We start from the raw sequence: 14,516 nt of genomic DNA, 5'->3' as shown, positions 1-14,516 counted from the left end.
CTATGAATTTGCCTATTCTAGGTACCTCTTTTAAGTAGAATCATACACTTTTTGTCATTTTGTCTCTATTTTACTTAGCATGATGTTTTCAAGGTTCATTCATGTTATGGCATATATCATCAGTTTCATTTCTTTATATGGCTTTATAATTTTCTCTTGTATAGATAATACTACTTTTTGCTTATCTTTTAAATGTTGATGAACACTGGTAGTTTCCACCTTTTGATTAGTGTGAAAAATGCTACCATAAACATTGGTGTATAAGTATCTGTTTGAATTCCTACTTTTAGTTCTTTTAGGTATATACCTAGAAATGATACTGCTGTATTGTAATTCTGTGTTTAACTTTTTGAGGAGTTGCTAAACTGTTTTCCAGAGCAGCACCACCATTTTACATTCCCCAGCAGCAATGTGTGAGGTGGTAACTCCTTAGTAGTTTTGATTTGCATTTCCCTAATGACTAATGAGATTGGGCATCTTTTCATGTGCTTATTGGCCATTTGTATGTCTTTTTTGGAGAAATGCCTATTCAAATTCCTTGCCTATATTTCAATTAGTTTGTCTTTTTGTTGTTGGGTTGTAGGAGTTCTTTATATATTCTGGATATTAACCCATTTTCAGTCATGATTTGTAAATATTTTCTCCCATTCTGTAGGTGTCTTTTCACTCTTCATACTTTCCACTAATGCACAGAAATTTTTAATTTTAATGAAGTCTAATTTATCTTTTTGTTATTGTTGCCTATGTTTTTGGTGTTACATAGAATAAGTCATTGCCAAGTCCAATATCATGAATTTTCCCTATGTTTACTTCTAAGATTATTATAGTTTTAGGTCTCACATTTAGGTCTTTGATCCCTTGATCCATCTTGAATTAATTTTTGTACACAGTGAAAAGTAAGGGTCCAGCTTCAGATCATTTGTATATGGATATCCAGTTTTCCTAGCAGCGTTTGTTGAAAAGACAGTCTTTTCCTCATGGAATAGTCTTGGCATTCTTTTTTTTTTTTTTTTTTTTAAGATTTTATTTATTTATTCATGAGAGACACAGAGAGAGAGAGAGAGAGGCAGAGACACAGGCAGAGGGAGAAGCAGGCTCCATGCAAGGAGCCCGACGTGGGACTTGATCCTGGGTCTCCAGGATCAGGCCCTGGGTTGAAGGCGGCGCTAAACCACCAAGCCACCTGGGCTGCCCTAGTCTTGGCATTCTTGTCAAAAATCAATTGGGCGTATATACAAGAGTTTAATTTTGGGCCTTCTCTTCTACTCCCTTATTTTATCTGTCTATCCTTATCTCAATTCCACTCTCTTTTGATTGCTACAGCTTTGTGGTAAGTTTTGAAGTCAGGAAGTATGAGACCCCCAACTTTGTTGTCTTTTCCAGAATTGTTTTAAATATTTAGGATCCCTTGAGTTTCCATTTGAATCTTAGAATAAGTTTTTCTATTTATGAAAAAGTTGCTGTTGAGATTTTGATAGAAACTGCCCTGAATCTATAGATCACTTTGGGTAGTATTATCATCTTAATATGTCTTTCAATCTGTGAACACGAATATCTTCTTATTTATTTGTCTCTAATTTCTTTCAGCAATGTTGTATAGTTTTCTTTTATCTTCTTGGTTAAATTTATTCCTAAGTCTTTTGAATTATTTTTGTGAAGGTACATGTTGTGTATAGTATATAAAAAAGCAAACTTATAACTGATGTTTTTACTGAGTAAAGTTTTCTCGTGTGTATTTGTTTGTAATGGTATCTCCTAAGACATTTTATCCTACTAATGTATTGATTCTATATGTTAGGCTTTGGGTGGATCTTTTTACTTACAGCAAAGTCTCTGTTTTTATTCTTTAAACAATTTTTTAAGTGGATGTGATACTAGTTAGGTACATTTTAGGTTGTATTTTGCAGTTTTAGTTTATTCTTTAGTTAAACTTTCTTACTGTTAACTTACATTAAGAATTTTTTTTTTTTTCTTTTTTGGAAAAATGACATTCAAACCAGTCACATATTGTGACTCTGGATTATAGAAAGTGTTGTCAGCAGCTCATCTTTCAAAGTGTTGAAAAGATTCCTTTCAATACTGCTTTAGGGTAATTTGTGCCTATTGGTTGAATTGGCCAGAGCTTAAATAAAATCTATGAAGAAGCATAGGATCCAAGTTTATGAAATCATAAAGAAAATAAAAGTGAAGAGATTAAAATAGTAGTGATATCCTTGGTCTTTAGCTATAAACATGTAGAAAAAGTAATTTCTACACTGTACAGGAGGTGACAAGTCTTGGAACCCACTGAAAATAAATTTTGAAATCAGTTTTTATGACTTAATTGTAGATCTATTGGCTTTTTAAAGGGAATTAAGGAAGTGGGAGAGGGAGTTTATCTTAAAATTAAATATCCGGAAGATGCCATGAAGGCTACCTTGCCCTCTTATGAAATCACTCTTCTTGATGTCTTTTGTAGAGATCAGAAGGAAGGTAGTTCAGTATGCTAGCTCATCTGTCTCTACCCTTACATAGCTCATGTTAGAAGTGATCTGAGGATTGCATTTTATCATTTCATCAACCTGTTAAATATCACCTTTCTAATTTCCAATGAAAATACTGTTCTACTAAATTTTGAAGGGGGACCCAAATCATTAATATATTTGTAAAATAAGTTAAATTTTTCTATGGTATCTTATATTCCACTTATAGGTCAAGGATAATACAAGGATAATTTATTTCCCAGGTGCCATTGCTTTGAAATCATATGGAGACCTTTTGAGGATAATATTTCTTTTCTCTATGACTCCAACCTAATTTGTTAGTAGTATTATTTCTAAAATTATACACATGATTATTCACATTAAAATAAAAACTCTTGGGACATCTGTGTGGCTCAGCGGTTTAGCGCCTGCCTTTAGCCCAGAGCGTGTTCCTGGAGTCCCAGGATCGAGCCCCGCATCAGGCTCCCTCCATGGAGCCTGCTTCTCCCTCTGCCTATGTCTCTGCCTCTCTCTCTGTGTCTCTCATGAATAAATACATAAAATCTTTAAAAATAAAATAAAAACTCTCATTCTCATGAAAGCTGAAAATACTTTTACCTCATCAGTTTTTCCAGATAATATGGTTTCTCTATCAGGTTTCTATAGTCCGTTTATGGTGATTTACAGGTAGTGGTAAATTATCCTAAGATTGTGTGCTTGAGCTGTGAAAATTATGGTCACCTAATTCTGCTGTTCATTAAAAGAAAAACCAAGCAAGAGAGTGTCTTTGTATCTACCAATTCAGATCTCAGTTCCACTGGAAAATTATCCAAAGTATCCTGTCATTGAAAATCTTATCTTTATATGTGAAATAATTAGTTTAAGAGGCTGAGAACAGAATTCTTATGTATTTTTGGAGAGTGACAGCAAGCTAACAAGAATACTATTTTAATGATTTTTTACTTTCTTGTTCAGTTTGTTAATTGATGGCTAAACAAAGGTAGGAAGATTCTACCAGAAAGGATTGAGAAAACTACGCAGAGTTAATTATGCAAATTAATTGCATATGCTGAAAACCCCTTTTCCAATTTAGCTTTTCTGTTCATTAGTCTTTACAGAAATATCTAGAAGAAAAATCATTGCTGAAAGCATAGACTTCAAAAAAGGATAGAGAAATATAAAAATGTAGGTGAGGTCTGTTTCCATCTCTCTCCATAGAGCTTCAGCTTCTTTCCATGAACTGGATCAAAGCATAAATTAGGCATTGTATTGACATTTACAGATTTGTAAACTGTTAATCAGTTTGTTTTCGTGATAGAAACCAAGCTCCTGAGATCAAATATAAGACTCTTTGTTCACATTTTCACATTAATTTATAGAGTTCATTGATCTCTCTTGGACAGATGGACGAATTTGCTAGAATTAAAGATGGGTTTGGGTTTTATAATAGTATAGTCCATATTAGTGAAAACTTTCTGGAAGTTTGAGCTGACATAGAGAATTTAGTGGGAATAAGTAACCCAACATCTGTTTTCCTAGAAGATGTGGAGATTTCCCTGTTATTTGTACATGTATAAAGCCACACTTAATCTGTGGGTTTTGCTTTATTTTTAGACAACTATTTTTAGAACTGGATTTCATATGAAGAAAAAGAAAAACAGCCTTAACACAAATTTGTGGCAGTACATAAAGTAAGTTTTATAATAGGTTATAAAAATCTTAAATCACTTGGCTCAAGTGTTAGGTCAGATTCTTTTAACTGGTTATTCTTTTTATAGTGTTGAAGCCAGTGATTTCATAGTTATTGAAGAAATCCAAGTTATTATTATTTTCCTTCATAACCAGATAAGGGCATGTTTCCAGATTTCTTTCCACACCATCATAAACAGCACCAGAGCTGAGATATCTTTCTTTTGTTAAAGTACTGGTTGGATAAAAGCCAAGTCAACTCCAATAAGAATTTTAAGAATAAATGAGTTCCTGGGACTTTTAATGAGAATAATCACTATTGAAAACATATTGAAATCTTAGAGTCATTTTGATTTTTTAGCTAAGTTTTTCTTCCTATAGCTAAACTCAAACCAAATCCTTTTCTCTATCTTCCATTTTATCTACAATTTCTACTTCTTCCTGTTTAACCGAACACAGTGGAAAGTATCTTTCTTTCTTTCATTCTTTCTTCTTTGTTTTCACTACTCTATGTCTTGGATTTATTTACTCACTTCTTGTCTTTGCCTTGACTTTGGATTTTTCTCTCATCAAGATTTTCAGATAACTGTATTCATTTAAATGGTTAATATTCAACCTTGGAGGCAGACTTTCTATGATTCTATGTAGCTCATCTTGTCTTCTTGACTTCTTATTTCGCTACCATGTGTCATCCTTCCTCTCTTCTTTGTATTTGTTCTTTTCTCACTAGACTGACCTTCATTAGGCTACCTTAGAATTTATTTACCTCAGCTCCTTCAAATTTCTTGTATTACAAAATATATTTTTAGAAAACAATGTATGTCATCGTCACTTGAGAACTTTAAAATGGTTGACGTGAGCAGTCCTTTTCAAGTCTCAGGCTTACTAAGGTTCCTATCTCGTGTCTTCTTCAGATTCTCCTTGTTGATGACATTGCTTTGTTTCCTATCTCCTTTGTATAGAATGTGCTTTAAAATTTATTGCAGTCTATCAAAGTATAAAATTTGGTGCATATAAAAATTTCAAGGTCAGGAGGATAAAATTTCCCTTCTAATTTGAAGGAACATTTTTATTCAATAGGATTTCATATTTCTTGCCTGGAATGTCAGAGTTGTGCTACAAGGACCAATAACTATAACGTTTGTCATAATTTCATAGATAAGTTAGAGTGCATTATAATTATGCATTGTATGGGTTAGTTACCTCAGTAAATTTCATCAGGGTACTAATAAGCAGGTGGCAGTTGCATACACAGGGAATTTTACAAATTAAATTGTAAAGCCACAAACTACAACCTTACTCCAACAAGTTGCTTCATAAATAAACTTTATTGGAAACAACAGAGTGTAGGTGGCTCTCTGTAATATATGACCATTATTGGAAAAGGTTACTCAAATTTATGCTCAACTAATTTTAAACTCACCATTGTGATTATTGCCTATACATTTCATCATTTATTACATTTCTTCATTTTAAAAATAAATAATGAATACAATTCATATATATCAAAATTGTTTATTTCATTTTTTCAGTTTAAAAATGAATAATGAATACAATTCATATATATCAAAATCATTTTTAGGTAGCTGATATAATTTCTTTCCTTACCACATTTTAAAGATTTTCATATAGTGCTTGTGCTTTATTTTTAAAATAGAAATGCCACAAGCTTTGTTATCCATATTTTGCAGCTTTAAGGAAATGAAGTGATAATGTCTCTAATTATTTGAATGCACACTCACTTCACACCTCAAATACACAGAAAAGCTAGTTGTTTCATAGAAGTTATATAAAGAAGCAGTTTTAGAGCACTAGCTAATTACTTCAGTAAAAGCCAGTCTCTTGTCACTTTAACAAGAAAAAAATATCTATCAAATATATAATTTAAGCAATAGGTTGAATCAGAAGATGTGGTAATATAATGGGAGGGTTTTGTGAACATTTCTAAAAACAACCTATGGCTGTTATTTAGAACCGAATATATACTCTTTTCTTTTGGAGATTTAATTCAGGATGTATTTAGAAAACAACTCATTTCTATTCTCTAGTTAGCTTGAACTGAATGTTTATGCACATTCTGTTACTGTCTTCCCATTTCTTTTATGGACACTTACGGGCTTTTTTTAAGGAGCATCAAACAAATGAGTGAAATTACTCTATAACAAGGTTGATAAATTCTCTCTTGAAAGGGCTGGGTCATAAATATTTTTGTCTTTGTGGACCAGGTGGACCCTGTTGAAACAAGTCGACTCTGCTGTTGCAGGATAAAAGCAGCCACAGGCAACACATGAATGAATGAGTGTGGCTGTGTTCCACCTTAGCACAGTTTTGGTGGTTTTTGTTTTTCTTCTTTTAATTAAGAGGGTTTTTGTTGTTGTTGTTGTTTTTAATTGAGTGCAATTCACATATAGTAAAGTTCAGTCCATTTTGATAAACACATTTGGTTGTATAACCACTATCTCAATTGAGATAATGGGATGTTTCCATCAGCTCAAAAAATTCCCTTGTGCCTTTTTGTAGCCACCCCCTCCCTGCCACTGGCAACCAGTAATCTGTTTCCTCTACCTATTTTGTCTTTTCCACAATGGATTTAAGCAGCCTTTGGAGTCTGGTTTCTTTCGCTTGCATAATGCATTTGCACTTCATCCACATTGTTGGGTGTTTTAGTATTTGTTCTTTTTAATTGCTCAGAATCTTATCACATTTTTATTGGTATTTATGTCAGCACTTCTGTGTGTTCCTGTAACAGTAGCTTTCTTTCTGGTGCTCAGCCCTTCTCACCTTGGTTATCAACACTAACTTTCTAGGCTTCCCACCTGTTTGCAGCCTGGGTTTTTCCCAACCCATCCTTCCAACACAATTTTGTTCTTTGTCATTTTCCCCCTGCTTTAAGCCTTTGACTCAGCTTCTAATAGTTTGGAGGATACTATTCAAATTCTGTTGCCTGGCACACCACTTTTTAAATTTGGCCCCTCCAAGCCTCTCATAGCTAGGTTTGAGGCTTCAACCATAGGGCTAACATTCACCTTTTAACTCCAGCCATCAAAAATGGCTCGTGGTCTCTTCAGCATGACTTGCTGTGTGAGGCAGCTATGCTTTCTTGCCCTGCTCGTGCTATATGAACCTCCTTCTCCTGTGGACCCGATCATTTACTCTTCACAGTTTAGCTCCATTGCTGCTATCTCTCTGTTTTTTGTTATGTCCCCAATTTGATTTATATGTACTCCCTCTGCCTTTCACTGGCTCTTCAATCTGTGGTTCTGTGCTGTAATAATACCGTATCTGATTTAGTCTAACATGCCATCAATTATAAGACACACCATTATTTTGTGTCTCGCTGAGAAGGTAGTGCAGCAAATTAAATTATGACATGACTTTATCAGTTAGCATTTTTATTTTATTCGTATGGAAGAACTCTTTTAGACTTAATTTAGATCATGTATCGCTTGTGCATGCAGAAAAAAGAAAGTAAAACTGCGATAAATGGTGGAAGCATTTTCAAAACTCCTTTACCTTCAGAGACTGACTCTTCTAAAGCATTTTTTGGTTCAGGTGTAGATGTGTATGTTGTTTCACATAATATTCTCCTCACCCTCTGTGCTTTGTCAGGAACAGAATGCTCTTCCATTGTTTCCAGGATATTCTTCCAAACTACTGATAGCCATTTGAATTTTGATACTGATACTTTCTTGATTTTAACAGGGGGTTGACTGAAATGTTTTAAGGCAATAGCTATGACTCCTATTTTCCCGAGTGGTCTTTAATTTATTGACTAAAACATGAATGGATTATAGTTGTCCTTTTTTTTTTGCCCACAAACATATAAAAACTGAGTTCAGAAATGGGCAGAGAATAATTCACTGGCTAGCAGCTGTTGTGAGATTCTGTCCACTGAAGATGCATCCTGATTTCAGGGATATAGAAACGTAAAAAAGTGTTTATGTTGGAATTGATGGAATTTAGCTATTTGCCTGTCCCATCATTTGCAAGCTCCTAGGGGGTAGGAGCAGCATGTAGGAACATGGCATATAGTAGTTGTCAGGATGAAAGTGAAACTTGCAAATTCTATATCCTCTGTGAATTTTGTAATAAACTATAAGGGCAGTTGTCTTTTCATAGTGATCTTCCTCATCCTTCTTCATTGTCTTAGCCTATTATTCCCTCATATGGACAGACCAGAGTTTATCCAACCAGTCTCCTATATATGGACAATTAGTTTATTCCCATTGTTTTGTAATTACACACAAATTTGCAGTGAGTGACCTTGTGCACATGTGTTTTTATATCATTAGAAGTGTATTTTCAGGACTCATTCCTAAAAGTGAGATTGTGAGGTTGATAGATAAATGCATGGGTAGTTTTGTTAGGAATTGCCAAATTTTCCTTTATAAACATGATACCATTTTGCTTTCCCATCAATAATGCCAACAGACAGGGATACCAAGCTTTTTAATGTTTGCCAGTTTAATACTTCAAAATAGTATCTAAGAGTAGTTTTAATTGACATTTCTTACATTAGGAAAGAATCATTTCTAATTTTAAGGAACATTATGGCTTTTCTTGCTAAATTATCTTTTTTTTTTTTTTTTTTTTTGCCCATTTTTCTATTGAGTTTTTGGTCCTTTTTCCCATCTGTTTTTGAGTTCTTAATGTATTAGTCATTTTGCTCTCTGTGATATATGCTGCTTCTATTTTCTCTCTGCATCAGTTGTCCTTTGCCTTTATCTCTGAATAAGGTTTTTTTTGCTTCATAGAATTAAAAAAAGATTTTTGTAGCCTAATTTATTAATATTTTGTTTTATTACCTCTAGCTTTTGAGTCATGGTAGACAGTCTTTCCTTATACCCAGGTTACGAAGGAATTCACTCATGCCTTTTTCAACTTCTAGATTGAACTCTCTCCAGTCCTCACACATAGCACCTTCTGTTTCACAGCCAGCAACAGATCACTGAGTCTTCCCTGTGCTGCCCTCCCTGTGTCTCTCTGACCACAGTTGGGAAAGGTCCTGCAGCTTTACAGACTCATGTTTTAAGATTGGGCCCACATGGGTAATCCAGAATAACCTCCTCTTCTCAAGGTCCTTAATTTAGTCACATCTGCAAAATTTCCTGTGTCATGCAGAGTAACACGTTCACAGGCTCATGGACGTCTTTATAAGAGCATGTTTCTGCCTACCACCCTGACCATTTTGGATCACCTCACTGGAAAGCATTGCCATTCATATTTGAGTTACAAATAAAGCACACCTGCATCAGCCTATATAGTTTTCATATCGATAGTGATTCTCTCTGTAGCTACAAGCACCCGACTTCATCATTATATTTTTTGGTGTAGTTGTGACTATGTATTTGTTGAAGTTATGTAGTATTTTTATAACAAGTTATTTTCCCTGTACTAAAGTTTAGGCATTATCCTATATTTTTATTTGAAATAATGTGTATAGGTGCATTGTATTACCTGTGGATTTTTTCAAGCTTATAAAGCAAATGTTACAAGGTATTGTTTATAAAATGGGTGTATGGGGCCCAATATAATTGAGAGCCAGTGGGCTAGACCATAGCACAGTGCTTGGCATGAAGAAGATGCTCAGGAAATATGTACCATCTTAGAGGTTGGGGTAAATCTAAAAATATTCTAAGGTGGAATGACTTATTTTTATGTATGTCAGGTATAGGTATGATTATTCAGACATTGTTCTCATTCTCCCCATAAAACCATTCAAGAGCTTCTCTATTTATAGTGTTCTGAAATGTAGAAAAAGCGAGAGAATTATTTAGATCAACTTCTGATTTCTGAGAACAAGTTCTTATAGGATAAAGCAGGAGACTATTTTGAGACAAATTCATTTCAGTTCTAGAATTGTAATTTCCTATGTATTTCCAGTATTTTTCCAAAATAAAGTTTCGTGATGATTTAATACTTTTTCTGCAGCCTCTTTGAAGTAATCAAAGTTATTTACCAAAAGTTAACCAATGAGTTACTCTAAAATATGCCAGTAAAGTGGAATTTCCTGACTTTCAAAATTAAGGATGAGAAAGGTTAAGTGCCAGAGTTTATACCTCAAATTAGCCAAAGCTTGTACAATAGTTTCTAGCTTATTAATTTTCAAGCCCCCCCCCTTTTTTTTTTGCCTGCTAATTGTACATCTTTAAAAACAATAAGCAGTGGACAATGAGGCTCACTCTGAGATAAGAAGGAACTGGGTCGAGGCCCTACTACCATCTGTTTTTATTTGAAATGCTTTGCTTCACATCAGCGTGATCTACTTTAGCCTGCTAGTGTTGTCACATCAGTTTGTTTTTTAGTCTTGGTCTGTTTTTCTACTTGCTAGCTTTTTAAAAACAACATAATGAAATGGGGGAATTTAAAAAAATTCATGGTTATCTTCAACTGATAGAAATCCATCTCAACAGTGTGTTATTTTTATAACTGAAGCTTTCTGAAATGTATCTTAGGTTCTCATTTTGACAGAGGCATAGTCAAAAGTCGAATGTAATGACACTTGCAGTATTTTACATTAAGCTCACAACTCGAACTACTTGGAGTGTGTATATGACAGGACATAGCACAGAGTTATGTATTGAAAAGTCAAGATACTGCTGGTTTAACTTGATCATCTTTTAAACATATATTGTAAAAAATGAAAAGTGTGTTAAAATTTAACTGCACAATTATAAAGTTTCATTTAGAAAAAATAGCCTTATATTGCACAAATTTGCCACTTAAAAGACAATAGATTTTATATTTGCTTTTTAAAAAAGTATCCAAATTTGATAATCAAATCTTTTATAATATTTTTGAACTATGCACTAGACTTCTTATTTAATTGAAACCATGTACTTCTTAGTAATAGACAAAATCTTTTGTATTATCTTAACAAATTTAGTTATCATGAGGTATTTATTAGATTTCTAAAAACACAGTAGGAGGCCTTTGGTCATGTGTATAAAAATAAACATTACGATTAAACCAAATCCATTAGCCCAGGGAAGAAAACAAGTGACCAAGGAATCCTACCAAATAAGGAACTGTAGCCTGAAAGGTATTTCATTTACCATCCTTGGTGATGCAAAAACATGGGATCTGTAAACTTGAAGAAGGAAAGATTTTCAAATTTGGGGATTCTCTGTGGAATAGCTCCAAATTTAAGGACACTGTGTAATGAAGTCCAGTACTATTGGTAAGAACACATTGTTATACTTGATCATCTCTGTTAGTTAGTACTTTTGTTTTAAATGTACTTTGAAGTAATCTTGATTAGGAATCTTAGGAGAATTTTTTTTCTTTTTATTTTTTTATTTGACTATAGTTGACACAATGTTATATAGTGTCAGGTGTACAGTAGTGATTCAGCTTCTCTATGTCTTGTGCTAAGCTCACCAGGAGTGTAGCTACCATCTGTCACCATACAGTGCTATTCCAATATCATTGACTATGTTTCCTATGCTACTACTAATTTCTGGCTATTTTATATCTGCAACTTTACCAAATTCATTTATCACTTCTAATAGTTTTTTTTTTTTTTTTTTGGTGGAGTCTTTAGGGTTTTCTATGTATAGTATTATTTCATCTGCAAATAGTGATAGTTCTTCTTTATCAATATGGATACCTCTTCTTTTTTTTTGTCTGAGTGCTGTGGCTCAATACTCATACTATGTTGAATAAAAGTGGTAAGACTGGAAGTCCTTGTCTTGTTCCTCATCTTAGAGGAAAAGCTCTCAGTTTTTTACCATGGAGCACGATGTTTGCTGTGAGTTTTTCATATATGGTCTTTATTATGTAGAGGTATATTTCCTCTAAATGTACATTTTTTGAGAGTTTTTAGCATGAACAGATGTTGAATTTTGTCAAACCCTTTTTCTGCATCCATTGAGATGATCGTGATTTTTATCCTTCATCTTGTTACTGTGATGTATGTATCATGTGGATTGATTTGCAAATATTAAACTATCCTTGCACCCCTGGAATAAATTCCACTTGATCAGGGTGAGGGTGAGCGATCCATTGAAAGTATTGTTGGATATTGGCCTGTAGTTTTCCCTTTTTGTGGTGTCTTTGTATGGTTTTGGTATCAGGGTAGTTTTAGTGTCATGGAATGTATTTAGAAGTTTTTCTTCCTCTTCCATTTTTTGGGATAGTTTGAGAAGAATGGGCACTAATTCTTCTTTAAATGTTTGGTAGAGGCAGCCCCGGTGGTGCAGCGGTTTAGCGCCACCTGCAGTCCGGGGTGTGATCCTGGAGACCTGGGATCGGGTCCTACGTCGGGCTCTTTGAGTGGAGCCTGCTTCTCCCTCTGCCTGTGTTTCTGCCTCTCTCTCTGTGTCTCTCATAAATAAAATCTTAAAAAAAAATAAATGTTTGGTAGAATTCACCTGTGAATCCATCTGGTCCTGGATCATTATTTTTTGGTAGTTCTTGATTACCAAATTTGGTAATTGATTACCAATTTTTGTTACTAGTAATTGGTCTGTTCAGATTTTTCTATTTCTTTCTGATTCTGTTTTGGAAGATTGTATGTTTCTAGGAATTTGTCCATTTCTTCTAGGTTGTCCAATTTGTTGACATATATTTTTCATAGTGAGTACTATAATCCTTTGTATTTCTGTGGTGTCAGTTGTTACTTTTCTCTTGAGTCCTTTCTTTTTTTCTTGATGAATCTGGCTAAGGGCTTATCAATTTTGTTTATCTTTTCAAAGAATCAGCTCTTGCTTTCATTGATTTTTTTTCTATTTTTATTTATTTTTGGTCTCTGTGTCATTAATTTCTGATCTGATCTTTGTTATCTCCTTTCTCCTACTCACTATGGGTTCATCTGTTCTTCTTTGTCTAGTTCATTTAGGTGTGTAAAGTTAGATTGAGTTTTTTCTTGTTTCTTGAGGTAAGTCCATATTGCTATGTATTTCCTTTAGAACTGTTTTTGCAATTTTGGACCATTATATTTTCATTTTCATTTGTCTTCATGTACTTTTTTATATCTTTGATTTCTTCGTTGGCCCATTGGTTATTTAGAATTGTTTAGCTTCCACATGTTTGTGTTTTTCCCAGTTTTCTTCTTATGATTGGTTTCTAGTTTCATACTGTTGTGGTCAGAAAAGATTCATGTTATGATTTCAGTCTTCTTACATTTATTGAGGCTTGTTTTATGGCCTAACGTGATCTGTTTTGAAGAATGTCACATGTACACTTGTAAAGAATGTGTCAGGTGTTGTTTTTGAGTGGAATGTTCTGTATGTATCTGTTAAGCTCTTTTGGTGTAATGTATCATCTGTAGACACTGTTGCCTTATTGATTTTCCTTACATCCATTGATGTAAGTTGGGTGTTAAAGTCCTCTACTATTAGTGTGTTACCATTAATTTCTCCCTTTGTATTCAGTAATATTTGCTTGATGTATTTAGGTGCTCTAGGGTTGGATGCAGAGATATTTATAATTGTTACATCCTCTTGTTGGAGTGATCCCTTTGTAATTTTATAATGCCCCTTTTAACTCTTGTTACAGTCTTTGTTTTAAAATCTATTTTGGGGATCCCTGGGTGGCGCAGCGGTTTAGCGCCTGCCTTTGGCCCAGGGCACGATCCTGGAGACCCGGGATCGAATCCCACGTCGGGCTCCCGGTGCATGGAGCCTGCTTCTCCCTCTGCCTATGTCTCTGCCTCTCTCTCTCTCTCTGTGACTATCATAAATAAATAAAAATTAAAAAAAAAATCTATTTTGTCTGGTATAAGTATTGCTACTCTGGCTTTTTTTTTTTTTTTTTCCTCATGTCTGTTTTCATGGCAAATGTTTTTCCATCCCTTCACTTTATTTTGTTCATATCTTCATGTCTGAGGTGTGTTTTCTATAGGCAGTATATAAATGGATTTTTAAAAAAATATGTTGTGCCACCCTGTGTCTTTTGAATGGAGCATTTAGGCCATTTTAGTAGTTGAAAGTAGTTATTGATAGATACGTACTAATTGCCATTTTGTTCATTGTTTTCTCGTCATTTTTGTAGTTCTCTGTTCTTCTCTTACACTCTTTCTTTGTGATTGATGAGTTTCTGTAGTACGGTGTTTGGATTTCTTCCCCTTTATTTTTTTGTATATGTTACAGATTTTGAGTTTGTGGTTACCCTGAGGTTCATTTATAACATCCTAAATATATAGCAGTCTATTTTAAGTTGATGGTCATTTAATCTCAAATACACTCTTAAAAAAATCCTTTTTTATTTGCTCCTTCATGTTTCCTGTATGGGCTGTTACACATTATGTCTTTTTAATCATAATTTTCTTATGTCAAATTATGGCCACTTGTTTTCTACCTTTAAGCTCTTAGAGCAATCTTTTAAGGGGCCTTAGTATTTTATAGTCAATCAAAGATCATGGCA

The 14,516-nt window shown here is 34.0% G+C and overlaps 1 protein-coding gene across 4 annotated transcripts in view; it reads left to right on the top strand.

Annotated features, from left to right (window-relative positions):
- Positions 1 to 14,516, top strand: part of VWA8 (von Willebrand factor A domain containing 8) — a 353,412-nt gene that overhangs the window by 89,760 nt on the left and 249,136 nt on the right. The gene's annotated exons all lie outside the window — the stretch shown is intronic.

Source organism: Canis lupus, chromosome 17 (assembly GCF_048164855.1).
Source record: "Canis lupus baileyi chromosome 17, mCanLup2.hap1, whole genome shotgun sequence".
Lineage (NCBI taxonomy): Eukaryota > Metazoa > Chordata > Mammalia > Carnivora > Canidae > Canis > Canis lupus.
This window is presented reverse-complemented; position numbering and strand designations above follow the sequence as displayed.